Genomic DNA, 22,668 nt, shown 5'->3' on the forward strand with positions numbered 1-22,668 from the left:
TTATTTGACACACTATGCTGTTTAATTGGGACAGGGGACTGTTCCCGAATAGTTTCTAATTAGCATCAGTCACATGAACGTTTGTGGCCTATTTTCACTGGTCTAAGTGTTCTCTTAAAAGATGTTCCCGTCAAATTATCAGCAGTTTTCAGTCCATCGTTGCTGGAGACTATAATAAGAGCATTGCTGTCTAAAATCTCTCCAAAGTTCTGTCAACACATCCAGGTGAGCACAGGGGGAGATAGGATACTCGACCACTGCTACTCTCTCTTCTGCGACGCCTACAAAGTGCTTCTCTGTTGGCTATTTGGGATGTCGGATCATTCCTCCATCTTTCTTCTGCCCGTGTACAGGCAGAACAAGAGGTGGCAATAGTAAAACCGTCCACTGTTGGTCCAACCAATCGGTCTCCATTCTACAGGACTGCTTTGATGACGTCAGCTGGAATGTCTTTCATGATGAGGATGTTTCCGAGTTCACAGAAGGGGTCACGAGCTGCATCCGGAAGTGCATTGAGAACGTTGTCTCCCAAAAATCAGTCAGGGTCAATCCAAACCAGAAACCTTCAATGAACAGTTCTGTGCGTGCTGCATTTACTGCGCGAGATTGAGCTTTTGCTGCTGGTAACCAAGAGGAGCTCAAGAAATGCAGCTACGATCTACGCAAAGTCATCAAGGCTGTGAAACGACAATACAGGGACAAGATCCAGACACAACTCTCCACCAACAGCACACACAGCTTATGGCAAGGTCTGCACACCATCGCAGACTTCAAAGCTAAACGCAGTGGAGTTTCCAACATCACTGCCTCTCTTCCAGGTGAGCTAAATCTTCTTTTACGCTCGGTTCAATGCCGCCAACACTGAGACCCTGAGAAGGGCTGCCAAAGCAACCTGCACCTTGGTCATCTTTGAGTCTGAAGTACGCAGGTGCCTCCAACGAGTGGACGATCACAAGGCTGCAGGGCCAGATGGCATCCCGGGGCGGGTACTCAGAGAGTGCATGGCACAACTGGAAGTTGTGTTTACAGACGTATTTAATCTCTCCGTCTCCCAGTGCAGAGGGCCCTCCGGCTTCAAAACATCCACCATTGTTCCTGTGCCTAATATGGCAGGGGGATGGGAACCCACATAGAAAAGAAGAGGGACATGATGCAGAGACCAAAGCTAGAGTTAGTGAAGAAAAAAGTAAGAGTAGAGTGTATAAAAGTAAAAAACAAAAATCTCAATGGGTCACTAGATTCTAAAGGACAATGAGTGTAAGGGCACTTTATCTAAATGCCCATAGTATTAGAAACAAGGTTAGTGAACTTGTGACACAGATCAGTACCAAGACATATTATTTAGTGGCCATTACAGAAACCTGGTTGCAAGGTGGAGATGGCTGGGACTTAAATATCCAGGGGTATCAGGTAATACGGAAAGGTAGGCAGAGGAGATGGGGTGGCACTCTTAATTAAGGATGAGATCAGGGTGACTGTGAGAGACGATATAAGATCTACGGAGCAGAATGTTGAGTCCATCTGGGTAGAGATTAAAAATAGTAAAGGGAAAAAAATCACTGGTGGAAGTTGTCTCTAGGCCACCTAATAAAAATATTGCAGTGGCAGAGGTGATTAACCAAGAAATAACTGAGGCTTGTAAGAATGGAATGGCAGTTGTCATGGGGGATTTTAACTTCCACATAGATTGGGTGAATCAGGTTGGTCAAGGAAGTCTTGAGGAGAACTTCATAGAATGCATCCATGATGGCTTTCTTGTGCAGCATGTTAGTGAGCCTACAAGGGAAAATAGTATCTTAGATCTAGTCCTGTGCAATGAGACAGGTAAGATTAACGATCTTGTAGTCAGGGATTCTCTTGGAAAGAGTGATCATAGCGTGACTGAATTTCGCATACAGATGGAGGATGAAATAGTTAAATCTAAAAATAGTGTATTATGCTTGAGCAAGGGAGACTACAACGGGATGAAGGAGGAGTTGGCTAATGTGGATTGGGAGCACAGGCTATTTGGTAGGACAGTTGAGGAACAGTGGAATGCTTTCAAAAAGATTTTTCACAGTGCTCAACAAAAGTATATTCCTGTCAAAAGAAAGGACAGTAAGTGTGGGGAGAGCCAGCTTTGGATAGTCAGTCAGTCAGTCAGTGGGTGCCGTCCCGAATCCAGGGTTGGCGGCTATGCACCTCCATCTTCTTCGATCTTGCGCTCTTTTTCTGGCCTCGGTATAACTCAACCCGGTCCATTGCCTCACATTATCGTACCAAGTGGTTCGCTGCCTTCCTCTTTCCCTCTTTCCTTCTATCATCCCTTCCAATAACTATTTCTGCAGTCCACCACCTCTTAACAAGTGTCCGGCATGTTCCAGCTTCCTTTTCTGCAGATTCTTCAGCAACTCCTTTTCTCTCCTCACTCTCTTCAACACTTCCATATTACTGACCTTCATCACCCATCTAATTTTCTGCATTCTCCTTAAACACCACATCTCAAATGCCTCCAGTCGTCGTTGCACTTCCTTGCATAAGGTCCACGATTCGACTCTATACAGCAGACTGCTCCAGACGTAGCATTTCCAAATTCTACAACGCAGCCCAAAACCCAACCTCTTGCCACACAGCACGTCACTCAGGCTCCAGAACGTTGATCTTGCAATTTCAATTCTTCGTCTAATTTCTGTATCACATTTCCCATCCTCTGTCCCAAGTACACAAACTTCTTGACATGCTCTATGCCTACGCCATGGATTTTGATACTGATTTTGGGGACTTCTTTCTTCTGTGATACTACCATCATCTTCGTCTTTGCAGCATTTATTTTCATTCCAAATCATTTTCCTTCAGCATTCATCTTACCTATTTAGTCTTGGATAACTAAGGAAGTAAAAGATAGTATCAAATTAAAAACTCATGTACAAAGTTGCAAAGAGTAGTGGGAGACTGGAGGATTGGGAAAACTTTAAAAAGCAACAAAGAACAACTAAACAAGAAATAAGGAAAGGGAAGATAGAGTATGAAAGTAAATTAGCACAAAATATAAAAACAGCAAAAGTTTTTATAAATACACTGTATAAAGCGGAAGAGGGTGGCTAAAATCAGTGTAGGTCCCTTGGAAGATGATAAGGAGAAATTGATATTGGGTGATAAGGAAATGGCTGAGGCATTGAACAACTATTTTGTGTTGGTCTTCACAATGGAGGACATGTCTAATACGCCAAGGAATGATGTTATGGACGAAATGGGAGGTGAGGACCTCGATAAAATCACTGTCACTAAAGAGGTAGTGATGAGCAAACTAGAGGGCCTGAAGGTAAATAAGTCCCCTGGTCCTGATGGGATGCATCCCAGGGTGCTGAGGGAATGGGTAGGTGTTATACTAGAGGCGTTGGTAATCATTTACCAAAATTCTCTAGACTCTGGGCAGGTCCTGGCAGATTGGAAGACAGCAAATGTCACGTCACTTTTCAAAAAAAGGATGTAGGCAAAGTATGGGCAACTATAGGCCAGTTAGCTTAACATCTGTAGTCAGGAAAATGCTTGAAACTGTCACTAAGGAAGAAATAGCGAAACATTTAGAAAGGAGAGGTTCCATTAGACAGATGCAGAATGGATTCAGAAAGGACAGGTTCTGCTTGACAAACTTACTGGAATTCTTTGAGGACATAATGAGTGCAGTGGATAGAGGGGAACAGGTGGATGTCGTATACTTGGATTTTCAGGAGGCGTTCGATAAGGTGCCGCACAAGAGACTTATAAATAAGATACAGATGCATGGAGTCAGAGGAAGTGTATTGGCATGGACAGTGAATTAGTTAACCAATAGAAGGCAGAGAGTTGGAAGGAATAATAGAAGAGCAGATTATTATTTAAATGGTGAAAGATTGCAGCATGCTGTTGTGCAGAGGGACTTGGGAGTGCTTGTGCATGAATGGCAAAAAGTTGGCTTGCAGGTACAACAGGTTATTAAGAAGGCAAACGGAATGTTGGCCTTCATTGCTAGAGGGATTGAATTCAAGAGCAGGGAGGTCTTGCTGCAACTATACAGGGTACTGGTGAGACTGCACCTGGAGTACTGTGTGCAGTTCTGGTCTCCAGGCGTGAGGGAGGATATACTGGCTTTGGAGGCAGTGCAGAGGAGGTTCACCAAGTTGATTCCAGGGATGAAGGGGTTAACTTATGAGACAAGATTGAGACGCCTGGGACTATACTCTCAGGAATTTAGAAGAATGAGAGGGGATCTTATAGAAACATACAAAATTTTGAAAGGGATAGATAAGGTAGAAATAAGGAAGTTGTTTCCATTGGTAGGTGAGACTAGAACTAGGGGACATTGCCTCAAGATTCAGGGGAGAAGATTTAGGATGGCGATGAGGAAAAACTGTTTTTCCCAGAGAGTGGTGACTCTGTGGAATTCTCTGCCCAGGGAAGCAGTTGAGGCTTCTTCACTAAATATATTTAAGATACAGTTAGATAGATTTTTACATAGTGAGGGAATTAGGGGTTATGGGGAAAAGGTAGGTAAATGGAGCTGAGTTTACAGACAGATCAGCCATGATCTTGTTGAATGGCGGGGCAGGCTTGATGGGCGGATGCCTATCCTGCTTCTATTCTTATGTTCTTATGTACCTAAAAAGACCAAGGTAACATGTCTAAATGACTGGCATCCTGTCGCACTCACCTCAATAATAAGCAAATGCTTTGAGAGGTTGGCCAAGGACTACATCTGCAGCATGCTACCACCCACACTGGACCCCTGCAATTTGCCTACTGACACATCCGATCGACAGACAACGCAGTAGCCACAGCTCTACACACCATCTTTACACATCTTTTGACATCAATAACCGATAGAAGCTAACCCCTATTGACATCAATGGATCTGATGTTGAGAGGGTGAACAGCTTTCAGTTCCTCGGCATCCACATCACCGTGGTCTGTGCGTACCGGCTGTGTGGTGGGAAAAAGCACAACAGAGCCTCTTCCACCTTCAGTGGTTGAAGAAGTTCGGCACGAGTCCCCATATCGTAAGGACTTGCTGCAGGGGCACAATTGAGAGCATCCTGACTGGCTGCATCACTGCCTGGTATGGGAACTGTACCTCCCTTCATCGCAGGACTCTGCAGAGAGTGGTGTGGACAGTCCAGCGCATCTGTAGTTGTGAACTTCCCATGATTCAGGACATTTACCAAGACAGGTGCGTAAAAAGGGCCCGAAGAATCATTGGGGCCCTGAGTCAGCCCAACCACAAACTGTTCCAGCTGCTACCATCTGGGAACAGTACTGCAGCATAAAAGCCAGGACCAACAGGCCCCAGGACAGCTTGTTCCACCGGCCGTCAGACTGATTAACTCACACTGATCTGAGCGTATTCTATGTTACATTGACTGGTCTATTTATTATAAGTTACTATAATTGCATGTTGCACATTTAGATGGAGACATAACATAAAGATTTTTACTCCTCATGTATGTGAAGGATGTAAGAAATAAAGTCAATTCAATTCAATTCAGTTATAATGAATTATAATGAGATGTGGCTAAAGGATGCATGCCTCTGGGAGCTGAACGTCCAAGGATACACGGTGTATCGGAAGGATAGGAAGGTAGGCAGAGGGGGAGGTGTGGCTTTATTGGTAAGAAATGATATTAAATCATTAGAAAGAGGTGATATAGGATCGGAAGGTGCAGAATCTTTATGGGTTGAGCTAAGAAATCGCAGGGGTAAAAGGACCCTGTTGGCAGTTATATACAGGCCTCCAAACAGCTGCAGTGATGTGGATTAAAAATTACAACAGGAAATAGAAAAGGCTTGTCGGAAGGGCAGTGTTATGATAATTGTGGGGGATTTTAACATGCGAGTGGATTGGGAAAAGCAGGTCGGCACTGGATCTCAAGAGAGAAAATCTGTAGAATGTCTGCGAGATGGCTTTTTGGAATAGCTTGTTGTTGAGCCCACTAGCGGATCAGCTGTACTGGAATGGGTATTGTGTAATGAACCGGAGGTGATTAGAGAGATTGAGGTGAAGGAACCCTTAGGAGGCAGTGATCATAACATGATTGAGTTCACTGTGAAATTTGAAAAAGAGAAGCCGAAATCTGATGTGTCGGTATTTCAGTGGAGTAAAGGAAATTACAGTGGCATGAGGGAGAAACTGGCCAAAGTTGACTGGAAAGGGACACTGGCGGGAAAGACGGCAGAGCAGCAGTGGCTGGAGTTTACGCGAGAAGTGAGAAAGGTGCAAGACAGGTATATTCCAAAAAAGAAGACATTTTCGAATGGAAAAAGGATGCAACCATGGTTGACAAGAGAAGTCAAAGCCAAAGTTAAAGCAAAGGAGAGGGCATACAAGAAAGCAAAAATTAGTGGGGAGACAGAGGATTAGGAAGTTTTTAAAAGCTTACAAAAGGAAACTAAAACAACAGGAATTCTGCAGATGCTGGAAATTCAAGCAACACACATAAAAGTTGCTGGTGAACGCAGCAGGCCAGGCAGCGTCTCTAGGAAGAGGTGCAGTCGACATCTCAGGCCGAGACCCTTCGTCAGGACTAGCAACTTTTATGTGTGTTAAAAGGAAACTAAGAAGGTCATTAAGAGGGAAAAGATTAACTATGAAAGGAAGCTAGCAAATAATATCAAAGAGGATACTAAAAGCTTTTTCAAGTATATAAAGAGTAAAAGACAGGTGAGAGTAGGTGTAGGACCGATAGAAACTGATGCTGGAGAAATTGTAATGGGAGATAAGGAGATGGCGGAGGAACTGAATGAGTATTTTGCATCAGTCTTCACAGAGGAAAACATCAGCAGTATACTGGACACTCAAGGGTGGCAGGGAAGAGAAGTGTGCGCAGTCACAATTACGACAGAGAAAGTACTCAGGAAGCTGAATAGTCTAAAGGTAGATAAATCTCCCGGACCAGATGGAATGCACCCTTGTGTTCTGAAGGAAGTAGCTGTGGAGATTGCAGAGGCATTAGCGACGATCTTTCAAAAGTCGATAGATTCTGGCATGGTTCCGAAGGACTGGAAGATTGCAAATGTCACTCCGCTATTTAAGAAGGGGGCAAGGAAGCAAAAAGGAAATTATAGACCTGTAGCTTGACGTCGGTGGTTGGGAAGCTGTTGGAGTCGATTGTCAAGGATGAGGTTACAGAGTACCTGGAGGCATATGACAAGATAGGCAGAACTCAGCATGGATTCCTTAAAGGAAAATCCTGCCTGACAAACCTATTACAATTTTTTGAGGAAATTACCAGTAGGCTAGACAAGGGAGATGCAGTGGATGTTGTATATTTGGAGTTTCAGAAGGCCTTTGACAAGGTGCCACACATGAGGCTACTTAACAAGGTAAGAGCCCATGGAATTACGAGAAAGTTACATACGTGGATAGGGTGTTGGCTGATTGGCAGGAAACAGAGAGTGGGAATAAAGGGATCCTATTCTGGTTGGCTGCCGGTTACCAGCGGTGTTCCACGGGGGTCCGTGTTGGCGCCGCTTCTTTTTACATTGTACATCAACGATTTAGATTATGGAATTTGGCTTACTGGCTTTGTGGCTAAGTTTGCTGACGATACGAAGAGCAGTGGAGGGGCCGATAGTGCTGAGGAAACGGAGAGTCTGCAGAGAGACTTGGATAGATTGGAAGAATGGGCAAAGAAGTGGCAAATGAAATACAATGTTGGTAAGTGTATGGTTATGCACTTTGGCAGAAGAAATAAACGGGCAGACTATTATTCAAATGGGGAGAGAATTCAAAGTTCTGAGATGTAACGGGACTTGGGAGTCCTCGTACAGGATACCCTTAAGGTTAACCTCCAGGTTGAGTCAGTGGTGAAGAAGACGAATGCAATGTTGGCATTCATTCCTAGAGGAATAGAGTATAGGAGCAGGGATGTGATGTTGAGGCTCTATAAGGCGCTGGTGAGACCTTACTTGGAGTACTGTGTGCAGTTTTGGTCTCCTTATTTAAGAAAGGATGTGCTGATGTTGGAGAGGGTATGGAGAAGATCCACTAGAATGATTCCAGGAATGAGAGGGTTAACGTATGAAGAACGTTTGTCCGCTCTTGGACTGTATTCCTTGGAGTTTAGAAGAATGAGGGGAGACCTCATTGAAACATTTCGAATATTGAAAGGCATGGACAGAGTGGATGTGGCAAAGTTGTTTCCCATGATGGGGGAGTCTAGTACAAGAGGGCATGACTTAGGGATTGAAGGGCGCCCATTCAGAATAGAAATGCGAAGAAATTTTTTTAGTCAGAGGGTGGTGAATCTATGGAATTTGTTGCCACGGGCAGCAGTGGAGGCCAAGTCATTGGGTGTACTTAAGGCAGAGATTGATAGGTATCTGAGTAGCCAGTGCATCAAAGGTTATGGTGAGAAGGCGGGGGAGTGGGAATAAATGGGAGAATGGATCAACTCATGATAAAATGGCGGAGCAGACTCGATGGGCCGAATGGCGGACTTCTGCTCCTTTGTCTTATGGTCTTATGGTCTTGTCTTATAATTTAATGTGACAAGATCATTTATTTTAAATAGTGTCGTGGTTCATACTGGCTTTGGAGGCAGTGCAGAGGAGGTCACCAGGTTGATTCCAGAGATGAGGGGGTTAGACTATGAGGAGAAATTGAGTCCTCTGGGACTGTACTCACTTGAATTCAGAAGGATGAGAGGAGATCTTTTAGAAACATATAAAATTATGAAAGGGATAGATAAGACAGAGGCAGGAAAGTTGTTTCCACTGGTAGGTGAGACTAGAAGTAGGGAACATAGCCTCTAGACCTGGGGGAGTAAATTTAGGACGGACGTGACAAGAAACTGCTTTTCCCAAAGAGTGGTGAGTGTGCAATTCTCTGCCCAATGAAGCAGTGGAGGCTACCTTGGTATATATATTTAAGACAAGGTTGGATAGATTTTTGCACAGTAGGGGAATTAAGGGTTATGGGGAAAAGGCAGGTAGGTGAAGATGAGTCCTTGGCCAGATCAGCCATGATCTTATTGAATGGCGGAGCAGGCTCGACAGGCCAGATGGCCGACTCCTGCTCCTAATTCTTATGTTCACGATATCAGTTTAGTTGACTGGACTTTATTCTTCTGTAAAAGCCAAAGGGTTTTACAGAAAGGGTTTTACAAACTGTAAAAGCCATAATAGTGCAAAAATTAGTAAGAAAGTAGAGGATTCGGAAGCTTTTAAAAACCAGCAGACAATTAAAAAACCAGAACAACACACACAAAATGCTGGAGGAACTCAGCAGGTCAGGCAGCATCTATAGAAGTGAATAAACAGTTGATGTTTTGGCTGAGACCGTTCTTCAGGACAGAATAAAAAGAGCGAAGGGAAGGAGGGTAGCTGGAAGGTAAATTCAGGTGTGTTGGAAGAACGAAGAGCTGGAGAAGAATAAATCTGATAGGAGAAGGAGGAAAGTCATAAAGAGAGAAAGGATGAAATATGAAGGTAAGCTAGCCAGTAATATAAAAGAGGATACAAAAAGTTTTTCAGGTATACAAAGTGTAAAAGAAAGGCAAGAGTGGATATCAGACCACTGGAAAATGATACTAGAGAGGTAGTAATGGAGAACAAAGAAATGGTAGATTGATTTAATAATTATTTTGCGCCTGTGGCTAAGATAGCAGATGGTACAAAGGTAGAAGGGCAGGTAGCGTTGAGGCAGCAATGTGTCTGCTGAAGAACGTAGATGGATTGGGAGGATGGGCAAAGAGGTAGCAGATGGAATATAATGTGGGGATGTGCATGGTCATACACTTTGACAGAAGGAATAAAAATGTGGACTACTTTCTAAATGGGGAGAAAATTCAAAAATCAGAGGTGCAAAGAGACTTGGGAGTCCTTGTGCAGGATTCCCTAAAGGTTAACTGGCAGGTTGAGTCGGTGGTAACGAAGGCAAATGCAGTGTTAGCGTTAATTTCGAGAGGACTAGCAAAGATGTCATGCTGAGGCTTTATAAGATGTTGATCAGACCACAGAATACATGAACAAGTTTGGGCCCCTTATCTTAGAAAAGATGTGCTGGCATGGGAGAGGGTCCAGAGGAAATTCTCACGAATGATCCCAGGAATGAAAGGGTTAACATAGGAGTGTTTGAGTGTTTGGGCCAGTACTCACTGGAGCTTAGAAGAATGAGGGGGGAATCTCAACGAAATCTATTGATTATTGAAAGGCCTATGTTGAGGTTCTATAAGGCACTAGTGAGACCACACTTGGAGTATTGTCTGCGGTTTTGAGCTTATTTTAGAAAGGATATACTGACATTGGAGAGGGTTCAGGGAAGACCACAAGAATTATTCCAGGAATGAGGGGGTTACCGTATGAGGAACGTCTGGCAGCTCTTGGGCTGTATTCCCTGGAGTTCAGGAGAATGAGAGGGGATCTCATAGAAACATTCCGAATGTTAAAAGGCCTGAACAGATTAGATATGGCAAAGTTATTTCCCATGGTAGGGGATTCTAGGATAAGAGGACACAACTTCAGGATTGAAGGACGTCCTTTTAGAACTGAGATGCAGAGAAATTACTTTAGTCAGAGGGTGGTAAATCTGTGGAATTTGTTGCAACAGGCGGCTGTGGAGGCCAAGTCATTGGGCGTATTTCATGCAGAAATAGATAGGTTCTTGATTAGCCAGAGCATCAAAGTGAATGGGGTGAAAGCAGGGGAATGGGGATGACTTGAGGAATTGGATCAGCCCATGATTGAACGGCGGAGCGGACTGGATGGACCGAATGGCCTACTTCTGCTCCTATATCTTATGGTCTTATGATAGAGTGGATGTGGAAAAGATGTTTGCTGTAGTGAGGGAGTCTAGGGCCAGAGGGCACAGCCTCGGAATGGAGTAACATCCATTTAAAACAGAGAAGAGGAGGAATTTCTTTAGCTAGACAGTGGTGAATCTGTGGAATTCAATGCCACAGGCAGCTGTGTAGGGCAAGCCATTGGGCATATTGAAGATGGAGGCTGATAGTTTCTTGACTAATCAGGACTTATTACGTTATGGGGAGAAGTCAAGAATGGGGTTGAAAGAGGTAATAAATAAGCTGTGATAGAATGGCAGAGCAGACTGGATGGGCTAAATGGCTCAATTCTGCTCCGAGGTCTTACCTTCTTTGACCAGAGTAATTTCTTCATTGAAACTAGCTTTCAAATGGGAACCTCATTTCTTATTCCTTATTTAATATATATCTTTGTGAAGTACCAAGACTGCACATAAGGCTGTAGTTGCTGAAAAAGACCAGCACGTTCTGGTATGCATGCAGTTGAGCAATAAATATAATCTACAAGCAGGTTCGGATAATGCAAGCATCATTACCAGAACACAAGGTTACACTCTCCTTTGGCAGTTAGCAAGCCGTGCAGGTCTTAACCTGACAGTAAGCTGCTGACGCATTGCTACAGAATTGACCCAACATGCAAAACATTATTCTTATGAATTCTAAAACAAAATTGCTATTGATTCTTAGCCCATCGTGTTAAGATGTTACCTCATTGTTAATATGCCAGATATTAACTGGCTGTCATTATTCTATGTTATTCAAAATAAAGTTCAATGTATGTTAGCTACCTTTATCCAAAGATAAAATGTTCAAAGTAAATTTATTATCAAAGTACATGTATGTCACCATATACAAACACTGAGATTCATTTTCTTGTGGGTAAACTCAACAAATCTATAGAATAATAAGCATAACAGGATCAGTGAAAAGCCGCCCAGCTTGGGCGTTCAACCAGAATGCGGAAGACAACAAACTGTGAAACTACAAAAAAAAAGCAATAATTATTGAATTGAATTGACTTTATTTCGTACATCCTTCACATACATGAGGAATAAAAATCTTTACGTTACATCTCCATCTAAATGTGCAATGTGCAATCATAGTAATTTATAATAAGTAGAACGGTCAGTTTAATACAGAGTACACTCAAATCAGCGTGAGTTCATCAGTCTGTTGACCTGGCGGAAAAAACTGTCCCGGAGCCTATTGCTCCTGGCTTTTATGCTGCAGTACTGCTTCCCGGATGGTAGCAGCTGGAATAGATTGTGGTTGGGATGGTTTGGGTCCCCAATGATCCTTCAGGCCCTTTTACACACCTGTCCTTGTAAATGTCCTGAATCATGGGAAGTTCACAACTACAGATGTGCTGGGCTGTCCGCACCACTCTCTGCAGAGTCCTGCGAATAAAGGAGGTACAGTTCCCATACCAGGCAGTGATGCAGCCAGTCAGGATACTCTCAATTGTGCCCCTGTAGAAAGTTCTTAGGACTTGATGGACCATATCAAACTTCCTCAACCGTCTGAGGTGAAAGAGGTGCTATTGTGCCTTTTTCACCACGCTGCTGATGTGTACAGACCATGTGAGGTACTTGGTGATGTGGATGCCGAGGAACTTGAAGCTGTTTACCCTCTCAACCCTGAGATCCATTGATGTCAATAGGGGTGAGCCTGTCTCCATTCCTCATGTAATCCACAATCAGCCCTTGTAAATAAAATAATAATAATGATAAATAAATAAATTTTATTCAGTATACTTTATACAGTATACATATATTGAATAGATTACAAATCATGCAATAACAGAAATACTATATAAAAAAAATAAAGATAAAAAGAGAGGTAGTGTCCAAGGGGTCTATGGCCATTTAAGAATCGGATTACAGAGGAGAAGCTGTTCCTGAATCACTGAGTGTGTGCCTTCAGTCTTCTGTACCTCCAGGCTTCTATACCTCCTACCTGATGGTAACAATGAGAAAAGGGCATGCCCCGGGTGCTAGAGTTCCTTAATAATGGACGCTGCCTTTCTGAGATACTGCTGCTTGAAGATGTCCTGGGTAATTTGTAGGCTGGTACCTTAGATGGAGCTGACTAAATTTACAAACCTCAGCAGCTTCTTTCGGTCCTGTGCAGTGGCCCCTCCATAGCAGACAGTGATGCAGCCTGTCAGAATGCTCTCCATGGTACAACTATAGAAGTTCTTGAGTGTATATGTTGACATACCAAATCTCTTCAAACTCCTAATGAAGTATAGCCGCTGTCTTGCCTTCTTTATAACTGCATCGATAATGCTGGGACCAGGTTAGATCCTCAGAGATCTTGACACCCAGGAACTTGAAACTGCTCACTCTCTCCACTTCTGATCCCTCTATGAGGATTTGTATGTGTTCCTTCATCTTACACTTCCGGAAGTCCACAATCAGCTCTTTCGTCTTGACGTTGAATACCAGGTTGTTGCTGCAGCACCACTCCACAAGCTGGCATATCTCACTCCTGTACACCCACTCGTCACCACCTGACATTCTACCAACAATAGTTGTATTGTCAGCAAATTTATAGATCATTTGGATGATAGTGCTACCCTCTCCTTTTGCTGTGCCCTGTTTACTCATGCCCTGCTGGGGTCAAACATTTGATTTATAGTTTGTTGACTTCAATAGCAACCCTGCGCATTCCTGTCTTGACTTCTCCTGTCAAACTGGTTTTAAACTGCATTCACAAGATTTAACCTGTAATTGATAATAACACGTCTTTGGCAAGTGTAGGTGACAAGGAGAAAGAGATGAGTAATGTTCTATACACACAGTGGCAACTTTATTGGGTACACCTGCTCATTAATGCAAATTTCTAATCAGAAAATTATGTGGCAGCAACTCAACGCATAAAAACATATAGACATGGTCCGGAGATTCAGTTGTTGTTCAGACCAGACTTCAGAATGGGGAAGAAATGTGATCTAAGTGACCTTGAACATGGACTGATTGTTGATGCCATATAGGGTGGTTTGAACATCTCAGAAACTGCTGATCTCCTGGGATTGTCACATACAATGGTTTACAGAGTTTACAGAGAATGGACGAAAAATTTAAAAAAACATCCAATGAGTGGCAGCTGTGTGTGCAAAATCGCCTGTTAATGAGAAAGGTCAGAGGAGAGTGGCCAGACTGGTTAGAGTAGATAGGAGGGCTACAGTAACTCAAATAACCACGTGTTACAGCACTGCTGAACATACAACGTGTCGAACCTTGAAGTGGATGGGCTACAGCAGCAGCAGGCTATGAACGTACACTCAGTGGCCAAGTGGCTACTGGGTGTATATCAAGCAAACACACATTCTCTAAGTTTCATTCACTTCATTTGGAAACTTGTGTCTTTCCATGTACAGAGGGTCAAGCAATGAAAAATCAAAGCTGAGTAAAGGCTAAGTAGTGGTGGCAGTGGTGGGAAATGCATATTGTTGTAAGAAAATGTGTTTACTTCCATTTGTAAGAAGTTTAAGCACAATGAAGAGACGTTGTTCTGATGTAAATCCAAGCAGTTATAGATATGTCTCCTGCACTAATGAAATCTAAAAGCTACTTTAAGCAAGTGTAAAATCACAAATTATATTTCCATGTATTTTAATTAAAGGAATCTTGTTGGCTTATTTCGATCTAGCAGAACTAGATTGTTAATAAGTTCTGGTATTAGTGCCTTCAAAAAGTGACTAGAATATGAATATCTGATTAAGCTACATTTTCATGCAAGTGGCCCTGAGCGTCAGCCAGAATTGATTTGAATTTGGCAACAGAACCTCAATTTGATAAAATAGTGCATCACTGCCAGAAATCACAGGTGTGGAAGTATTGTAGAGTTGCTGCAAAGCATCTTGCAAATGACGGACTCTACAGCAGTGGTTCTCAACTTGGGATGTATGGCCCTCCAGGAGCCCATGCCAGATTTCATAGGGGACACAGTAAAACACAAGTAACTATGCGATTTAATTGGAACCTTGAATTAAATGGATGGGAAACTATGCTGGATGATACAAATCAGACAGCAAAGTAACTTGGCCTGTTTGCTGGGGTGGGAGGCAGTTGTGACACGTCAACCATTTTCTCTGCTCCTGCTTGACCACGCACAAATCACCACTCACACCCTGCTGAGCCCCGCTGCACATTCACCCCAAAATCACAAACTGCAGATTGGGTGCTCCCGGTGTAGCCTCCTGTGCATCGGTGAAACCTGATGTAAGTTGGGAGACCACTTTGCCAAGCATCTATGCTCTGTCTGCCAGATCAAGCGGGATCTCCCAGTGGCCACCCATTTTGATTCCACTTCCCATTCCCATTCCAATAAGTCCATCCTGGCCTCCTCCACTGTCGTGATGAGGCCACACTCAGGTTGGAGGAACAACGCCTTACATTCCGTTTGGGTAGCCTCCAATCTGTTGGTATGAACATTGATTTCTCAAACTTCCAGTAATGCTTCCCACCCCCACCCCCCATTCACCATTTCCCATCCCCTTTTCCCTCTCTCACCTTGCCCTCGCCAATTGCCTCCCTCTGGTGCTCCTTTCCCCCCCCCCCCTTTTTCTTTCTTCCATGGTCTTCTGTCCCTTTCACCAATCCACTTCCCAACTCTTTATTTCATCCCTCCCCCTCCAGGTTTCACCTATCACCTGGTGTTTCTCTCACCCCACCACCTTTCAAATCTACTCCTCAGCTTTTTTTCTCCAGTCCTGCTGAAGGGCTTCGGCCTGAAACGTCAAATGTACTCTTTCCCATAGATGCTGCCTGGCCTGCCGAGTTCCTCCAGCATTTTGTGTGTATTGCTCAGGTTTCCAGCATCTGCAGGTTTTCTCTTGTTTGTCCATTAAAGTACTGACTTGTACCTTGTGGGTAGTGGGAAGGACTTGGAGAATCCTGAGGCAAATCACACGCTGTAGAATATTTAGCCTCTCAGCTGCTGTTGTTGCTGTAGTATTTATGAGGCTTGTCCAGTTAAGTTCCTGGTCAATGCATTTGAGGTGCAGAATCACCTTCTGCTTGTAATTTGCATCATATTTGCTGTCTTAATGTTTTCTTTTGTCATTGGCTGTGTGTGAAATTGAGAAATTAGTCATCCAGCCATCAAATTAGTCCAAAGATGGAAGCCTCCAAAGTCATAAAGGTACAAATAGATCTTACTGCTTTGCATACCCTAAAACATATTCAGGTAGTAATTTCAAAGCTATTGTAGTGTAACCAGAATTAAATTAACTAAATTTTTCTTTAAAACTTGCTTATTTATTGCATTACTTTTTTTTCAGTTCCTTTCCATTATAAATTGCAAAAATAATTTGTTATTTAAATGTTAAATTCCACCAAGATTCTAATTCCAAATTATTTGACTTGCTGACAAATTTCAAAACATCCCTATTTATGTTGCACCTTTTTTGTTTCTCTCTATCACTCTCAGAACCTTCTCCTTCTGTTCAGGATTCTTTTCCCTTTTTTATCATTACCGTCACAGCCATCAACTATTGCAGTTCTTGTGAGAAAATGACCAACTTGGTACCGTGCTTAGCATTTGAGTTGAAAGCAAGCAATGGGTGAGGTTAGAAAGATTACTGGAGGAAAGCAGTAAGTTCAGAGTATAAGGGAAAGGGTGGCTCTAAAGCAAAACTGGACTGCTAATCCTTTTATTTGACGATAGGATATGTTGCGACTTCTAAGATTACCCTTCATTAATCTGTTTTACCTCACAATTCCACAGAGTAATGTAGGTACAGACAAAGAAATAAACAGTGTCAATGTAATGGGGGTGAACTTCCAGTACTGTCTATCCAATATAGTTAACAACTATCTATTTCAAAAGGGGTAAATATCATTTTCTGAAACTACGGGTGGTGACCTTAGGTAAATCCGTACTCGTTTCCCTGTTCTAGCAATGCAAGCTCTAAGATATCTAGGAATGAGAGGGTATCCCTCCCAGCGACCAAAACATGTCCCTTCCTTTGTCCCTACAAATGTCAGCAGACGTGACTAACCAAAATCATTGCAATTGCTTCCCTCGGAACCAAGAGGCATTCTTCTGTATGGTAATGCTGTAGTTCTGGAATAAGCACACTTCTACTGTGCAGGCTCAGAATGCTTGACAGTAATTTGCATTCCAAATAGAGCATGTGAAAGGGAAAGCAGTGTTTAGAAAATCACTAGGATTCTTTCTTTGTGCAGCAAGTATCTAAAAGTGGGTAAGGAAGGCTTAGGCCCCTGCCCAAGTTTGATCTTTATAGACATCTGCATCAGTTTTGGAGCACTATCCTCAACAACACCAAACATGGCAGTCAAGGGATTGGGCTTAAAGCTAACATTGAAAAGTACAGAAAAAGTTTGAAATACATCTTTCCAAAATTTTTCAAGGCTCGGACATGTCCAAAACATATGAATTAACGTGGCCACTCCATTAGTACCTCTATCACAGTAAGGGGAAATATTTGCGTAGAAACGAGAGAGCTTGTCTTTAGACATATGAACTCTATGTACCACTTTGAATTGTAATAAAAAATGACGAGCACATAATGATGAAGAATTCATCAATTTTAAAATAATCTTCCAGCTCTCTTCAGATATGAAAATCTGTAAATCTTTTTCCCAGTCTCCTTTAATTTTATCTAAAGAGGGCTTTTTCAGTCCCAGCAGCAGACCGTAAATGTAAGATATTGAACCATTGTCAAAGGGTTTCAGATTAAAAATTGTATCTATTATATTCTTATCTGGACTTGTAGGAAATGTATGTAATTGAGATCTTAAAAAGTCTCTAATCTGTAAGTATCGAAAAAAGTGGGTATTGGAAAGGTTAAATTTTGTTGAAAGTTGCACAAAAGAAGAGAGATTTCCTCCATCAAACAAATCCTGAAATCGTTTAATACTCAATCTATCCCATTCTTTAAAAGATAAGTCAATTAAAGATGGTTTGAAAAAACAATTAGAAAAGATGGGATTCGGGAAGGAGAATCTCAATAAACCAAAATGTTTTCTAAACTGTAACCAAATCCTCAAAGTATGTTTGACCACCACATTATCAGTTAGTTTATTTAAAGAAAAAGGAAGCGAGGATCCAAGTAAAGAAATAATGGAAAATTTCATAACAGAGTTGACTTCCAAAGAAACCCATATAGGGCAATTCTCATGGTTAATGTAATATATCCAAAATGTAATATTTCATATATTACCTGCCCAATAATATAACCTAAAGTTGGGTAAGGCAAAGCCTCCATTCTGTTTGGTTTTTTGAAGGTGAGCTTTATTTATTCGAGGTTTTTTATTCGTCCATATACAGGTTTCCCCACCATCCAAAGGTAGAGCGTTCCTATGAAACGGTTCATAAGCCGAAATGTCGTAAAGCGAAGAAGCAATTACCATTTATTTATATGGGAAAGTTTTGTGAGCGTTCGCAGACCCAAAAATAACCTACAAAATCATGCCAAATAACACATAAAACCTAAAATAACAGTAACATATAGTAAAAGCAGAAATGATATGATAAATACACAGCCTATATAAAGTAGAAATACTTTTCTACAATCATTGTCGCGCTGTTCTCCGTAGCGAAAATCTCACGCGCTGTTGGCAAAAACATTCTTTCAGTAACTTTTAAGCCATGAAGCTGCCAAATCATACCAAATAACATAAAACTGCACAGCCTGTATTATGTAGAAATAATGTATGTAGAGTGTAGTATCACTTACAGGAATCGGGACAGCGCCGAGCACACTGATGATGGTGTGTTAGGCTGAGTCGTCGGACTTTGGGTGGTGCAATGGCCCCCATCCTCCGGGCAGCAAACCGATACCAATCCGCGAAGCATGCAGGGGTACAGCGGTAGCCAGGAAGCACACAGCACATCTTTAAGAAAAAAGCCGAAATAAACATGCTAATTATTTAGGTGCTGCCCGGCACGTCGTTGTCGGCCCAGATCAGAGGCGACGTAATCAGCAATCACCTCTGATCTGGGCCGACATTTACGTGCCGGGCGGCACCTAATTAATTAGCTTGGTTATTTCGGTTGTTTTCTTAAAGATGTGCTGTGTGCGTCCCGGCTACCGCTGCATTCTCTGAGAATTGGTATCCACGGCCCAGGGTTTGGAGTGGTGGGACACTGTGGTGTCATCTCATCATCTTCTGTTTCCATTAGGGCAGGCAGGTCATCTTCTTCTATCTCTGCCTGCCTCGACGTCGAAGGTTGAGGTTCGTCGTCTGCTGTGGCTGATGTGGAAGTCTTGCTTGACTGCTGACCTCACGCATTTTTCTATCATACAGTTCAGATATTGTACATATATATCATATAGTCATATATGCCACAAATCTCCACATAATATTTATCTGAGGTATACACTTACAGAAATGAGAGGAAAGAAAGAACAAGCAAAAGGAGAAAACTATGTACAAGTAGGGACATATTGATTTGTGAGAATAAAATCAGGCCTGTGAGGTGTTATGTAGTTAAACCATTTTCCCAGTATGAATCAAATTGTTCCAACTTATGATTAACAGATGCTGTTATCTTCTCTATTTTGTAAATGTCCATTGTAATTTCCATCCATGCATTTAAAGTTGTGCTCTCCTGTGATAACTATTTCCTGGTAAGAGACTTTTTACCAGCCACCAGCAGTATATACCCAAAATATATGGTCTTTCTAAGGGTATTTCACATTTAAAGATGTCTTGTAGGGCATTGTGTATCCCACTCCAATAGTCTTTGATAACAGGGCATTCCCAGAAAATATGATAATGGTTTGCATTTTGATTTCCACAATTTCTCCAGCAAACAGGGAGGTTACTATCATAATGGGATTTCTGAGAGGGTGTAATAAAATGTCTTATCAAGTTTTTCTACCCAAGCTCCCTGCATTTCTGTGAACTGGTACACTTCCAATGATACCTCCATATTATTGTCTATTCTTCCTCAGATATAATTATCCCTCCTTCCTTCCCCCATTTTGTTTAAATGTATGAAGTCAAATGTGTTTTAAGATTTGACAAACCCTTATACACACTTGAAATAATTCTACTACCGTTATCTGAATTATATGCTTTTCTAAATAGCTCTATTAAACATGTACTTGCCTTGGTTACATTTTTAACCATCCTATTAACATACTGTCGCATCTGTAAATACCGACAAAAGTCTTGTTTTTCTAATAAGTGTTTCTGTTTAAGCATTTCAAAACTGCACAGTGTTCCTTCTTTCATTATATTGCAAAGAACTGTTATTCCTTCAGCTATCCAGGCCTTAAGTCTAGTATCCAGTTTATTCGGCGTAAAATCCGAGTCATATGCACACCATTTAAGAATTGCAATATCTCCTTCAAGTTTATATTCTTTTATAATAGCTTTCCATATTTTAAGAGTCCATTTCACCCATGGGTTATCAATAGTATTTATGTACCTATGTAGGTTGTTAACAGCCAAAATTGCTTGTATGGTAATGGGAAGTATCCCCTCCTCAATGTTTTTCCATTAAGTGTCACATGATGAGTTGCACCAACATATCACAGCTCTCAACTGTGCTGCAAAATAATAATCTCTAAGAGAAGGTAGGCCCCATCCCCTGTTTTCCTTGGCTAACTGCAAAGTTTTGAGATGAACTCTAGGCCTTTTACCTTGCCATATATATCTTAATAACATTTTGTTCCATTCATTGAATTGATTTTGATTAATTTCTATTGGTAGGGTCTGAAAGAGATATAATAGTCTGGGCAGTATATTCATTTTAATAGATTTAATCCTTGAACTGAGACTGAAAAAAAAGGAATTAGGTTCCATCTTGTTATATCTTCCTTAATTTTTTCATATGTAGGCAGATAATTGCATTCTGATAATTTTGCCAAATCTTTTGGCATAATAACGCCCAAATATTTGAAAGACTCTGTTTGCCATGCCCAGGGATATCTACTTTCAATTTCTCTTGGCGGGCTATAGTTATATGAAAGTAATTGGGTTTTATCTATGTTGATCCTGTATCCTGATAATTGACCATATTGTTCAAAGGTGGCATCAATTTAGGTAAAGAGTACGTTGGTTGCCCTATGTAGATCAAAATGTCATCTGCATAACAGGCCAATTTATGTTCTGTCCCTTTAATAGTAATTCCCCTGATATCTTCATTTTGTCTGATGTATTGAGCAAATGGTTGAGGGAGCCCACTCTTACCACCTGCCGGTAATCTGCCAGGAAGTCTAGGGTGAAGGCCGAGGTCTCTGATCTTCTTGTCAAGCCTGGAGGGAATTATGCTGTTGAGTGCTGAACTGTAAAGGATCTGAATAATAAATGTACTTGGAACTTTAGGATCATCATTTTTCTATCCAAGACAATGTGGAAAACAAAGAACAAAGTAATGTTAACACGAGGAATTCTGCAGATGCTGGAAAACGAAGGGTCTCGGCCTGAAACGTCGACTGTGCTTCTTCCTGGAGATGCTGCCTGACCTGCTGCGTTCACCAGCAACTTTGATGTGTGTTGCTTGAACAAAGTAATGTTGACAGTTTAGAAGCACTGCTCTGTTTCCCAATCATTTAAGTTCTTTTTTTAAAATTATTATTGCCTGTTGTTTCTTTTCTGATGTAAGCATCTGAATTAGTATGACCTATCCATTGGAGTTGGTGTTGCTTTATCATGGTGGAGATACTGTATGTGTTGGCCTCCTCCAGTATGCTGATGCTCACATGTCTGCCTTCCAGCTGATCCTCAATCTTTCACAGGCTGTTACTGTTCCAGAGCTGTCAGGTGCCCATGATTCAGCTCTATATGGTAATGTAGGAAGGACAACTGCTCTGTAGTCCAAAAGTTTTGTTTGGACCCGTAGCTCTCATGGTCTTCAAAGTTCTAATAAAGGAGGAGTAAAGGCGCGAGGAAAGCTGATGTTTGGATGTCATTTTAGGCACCGGGCCAGATTGAAAAGGTCAGGGTGTCAGGACCTGAGGCAAAGGACGGGCTGGTTCAGATTGCTGCCCCACCACTCAGCTGTGTGCTGAACTATGGAACTCTCTTTGCAGACTTCAGTTCAGAACGCTATTCGCTTACGGTTATTGTTTGCATGGTGCGTTCTTTTTCTCTGCACACTGGGTGTTCGACTGTCTTCTTTATTTTTATGGGGTTTTTTTTATGGACATGATGCTTTTTTTCCGCTCTGCACATTGGGTGTTTGACAGTCTTCTGTTTTTTAAATGGGTTCTTTGTTTTGTGGCTGCCTTGTAAGGAGACAAATCTCAAGGTTGTATAATGTATACATACTTCGATAATAAGAGTACTTTCAACTTTTGGATCATCATTTTTCTGTCCAAGACAACATGGAAAACAAAGAACAAAGTAAGGCTGACATTTTAGAAGCACTGCTCTGTTTTTTTCCAGTCATTTAAGTTCTTTTTTTTAATTATTATTGCCCTGTTGTTACCTTTCTGATGCAGGAAATACTGTCCAGAGGACATGACTCATCAGATTCCTTTATGACAGTGAATAATTGACTCAAGCCTTCTAGTAACCTTGCAGTAGCTCAGCGAGAAAAATAAAATTAAGATTTCAGATAGACAGGCTTTCATTTGACTCAAACTGAAATGGTGATTCTCTCTCTATAGACGCTACCAGAATATTTGCCATGTTTTCTGTTTTTACTGCCGACTTACAGCATCTGACATTTTCTGGTTTTCAAGTTACATTAACCTTCTCGGATTTAATGAAATGTTATTTGTAACATCAAAAATCTAAAATATGGAGAGAAAACCTTAATTAGATAAGCTTCAAAACCTGAAATGTTAATCTGTTTTTCTTATGACAGACTAAGTTATTCAGTACTACAGAGGAACCTGAAACCCTTTTTAAACCGCTGTTTCTCTCTCACAAATGCAATCAGTTAGTACTGCAAAGGAGAAACGACTGAG

General features: G+C 41.7%; 1 protein-coding gene across 4 annotated transcripts in view; it reads left to right on the forward strand.

The window, feature by feature from the left end:
• LOC140195107 (lethal(3)malignant brain tumor-like protein 4) overlaps positions 1 to 22,668 on the forward strand; it is a 402,850-nt gene that overhangs the window by 283,513 nt on the left and 96,669 nt on the right. The gene's annotated exons all lie outside the window — the stretch shown is intronic.

The sequence above is a fragment of the Mobula birostris genome, chromosome 1 (assembly GCF_030028105.1).
Source record: "Mobula birostris isolate sMobBir1 chromosome 1, sMobBir1.hap1, whole genome shotgun sequence".
NCBI classification, from domain to species: Eukaryota; Metazoa; Chordata; class Chondrichthyes; order Myliobatiformes; family Myliobatidae; genus Mobula; species Mobula birostris.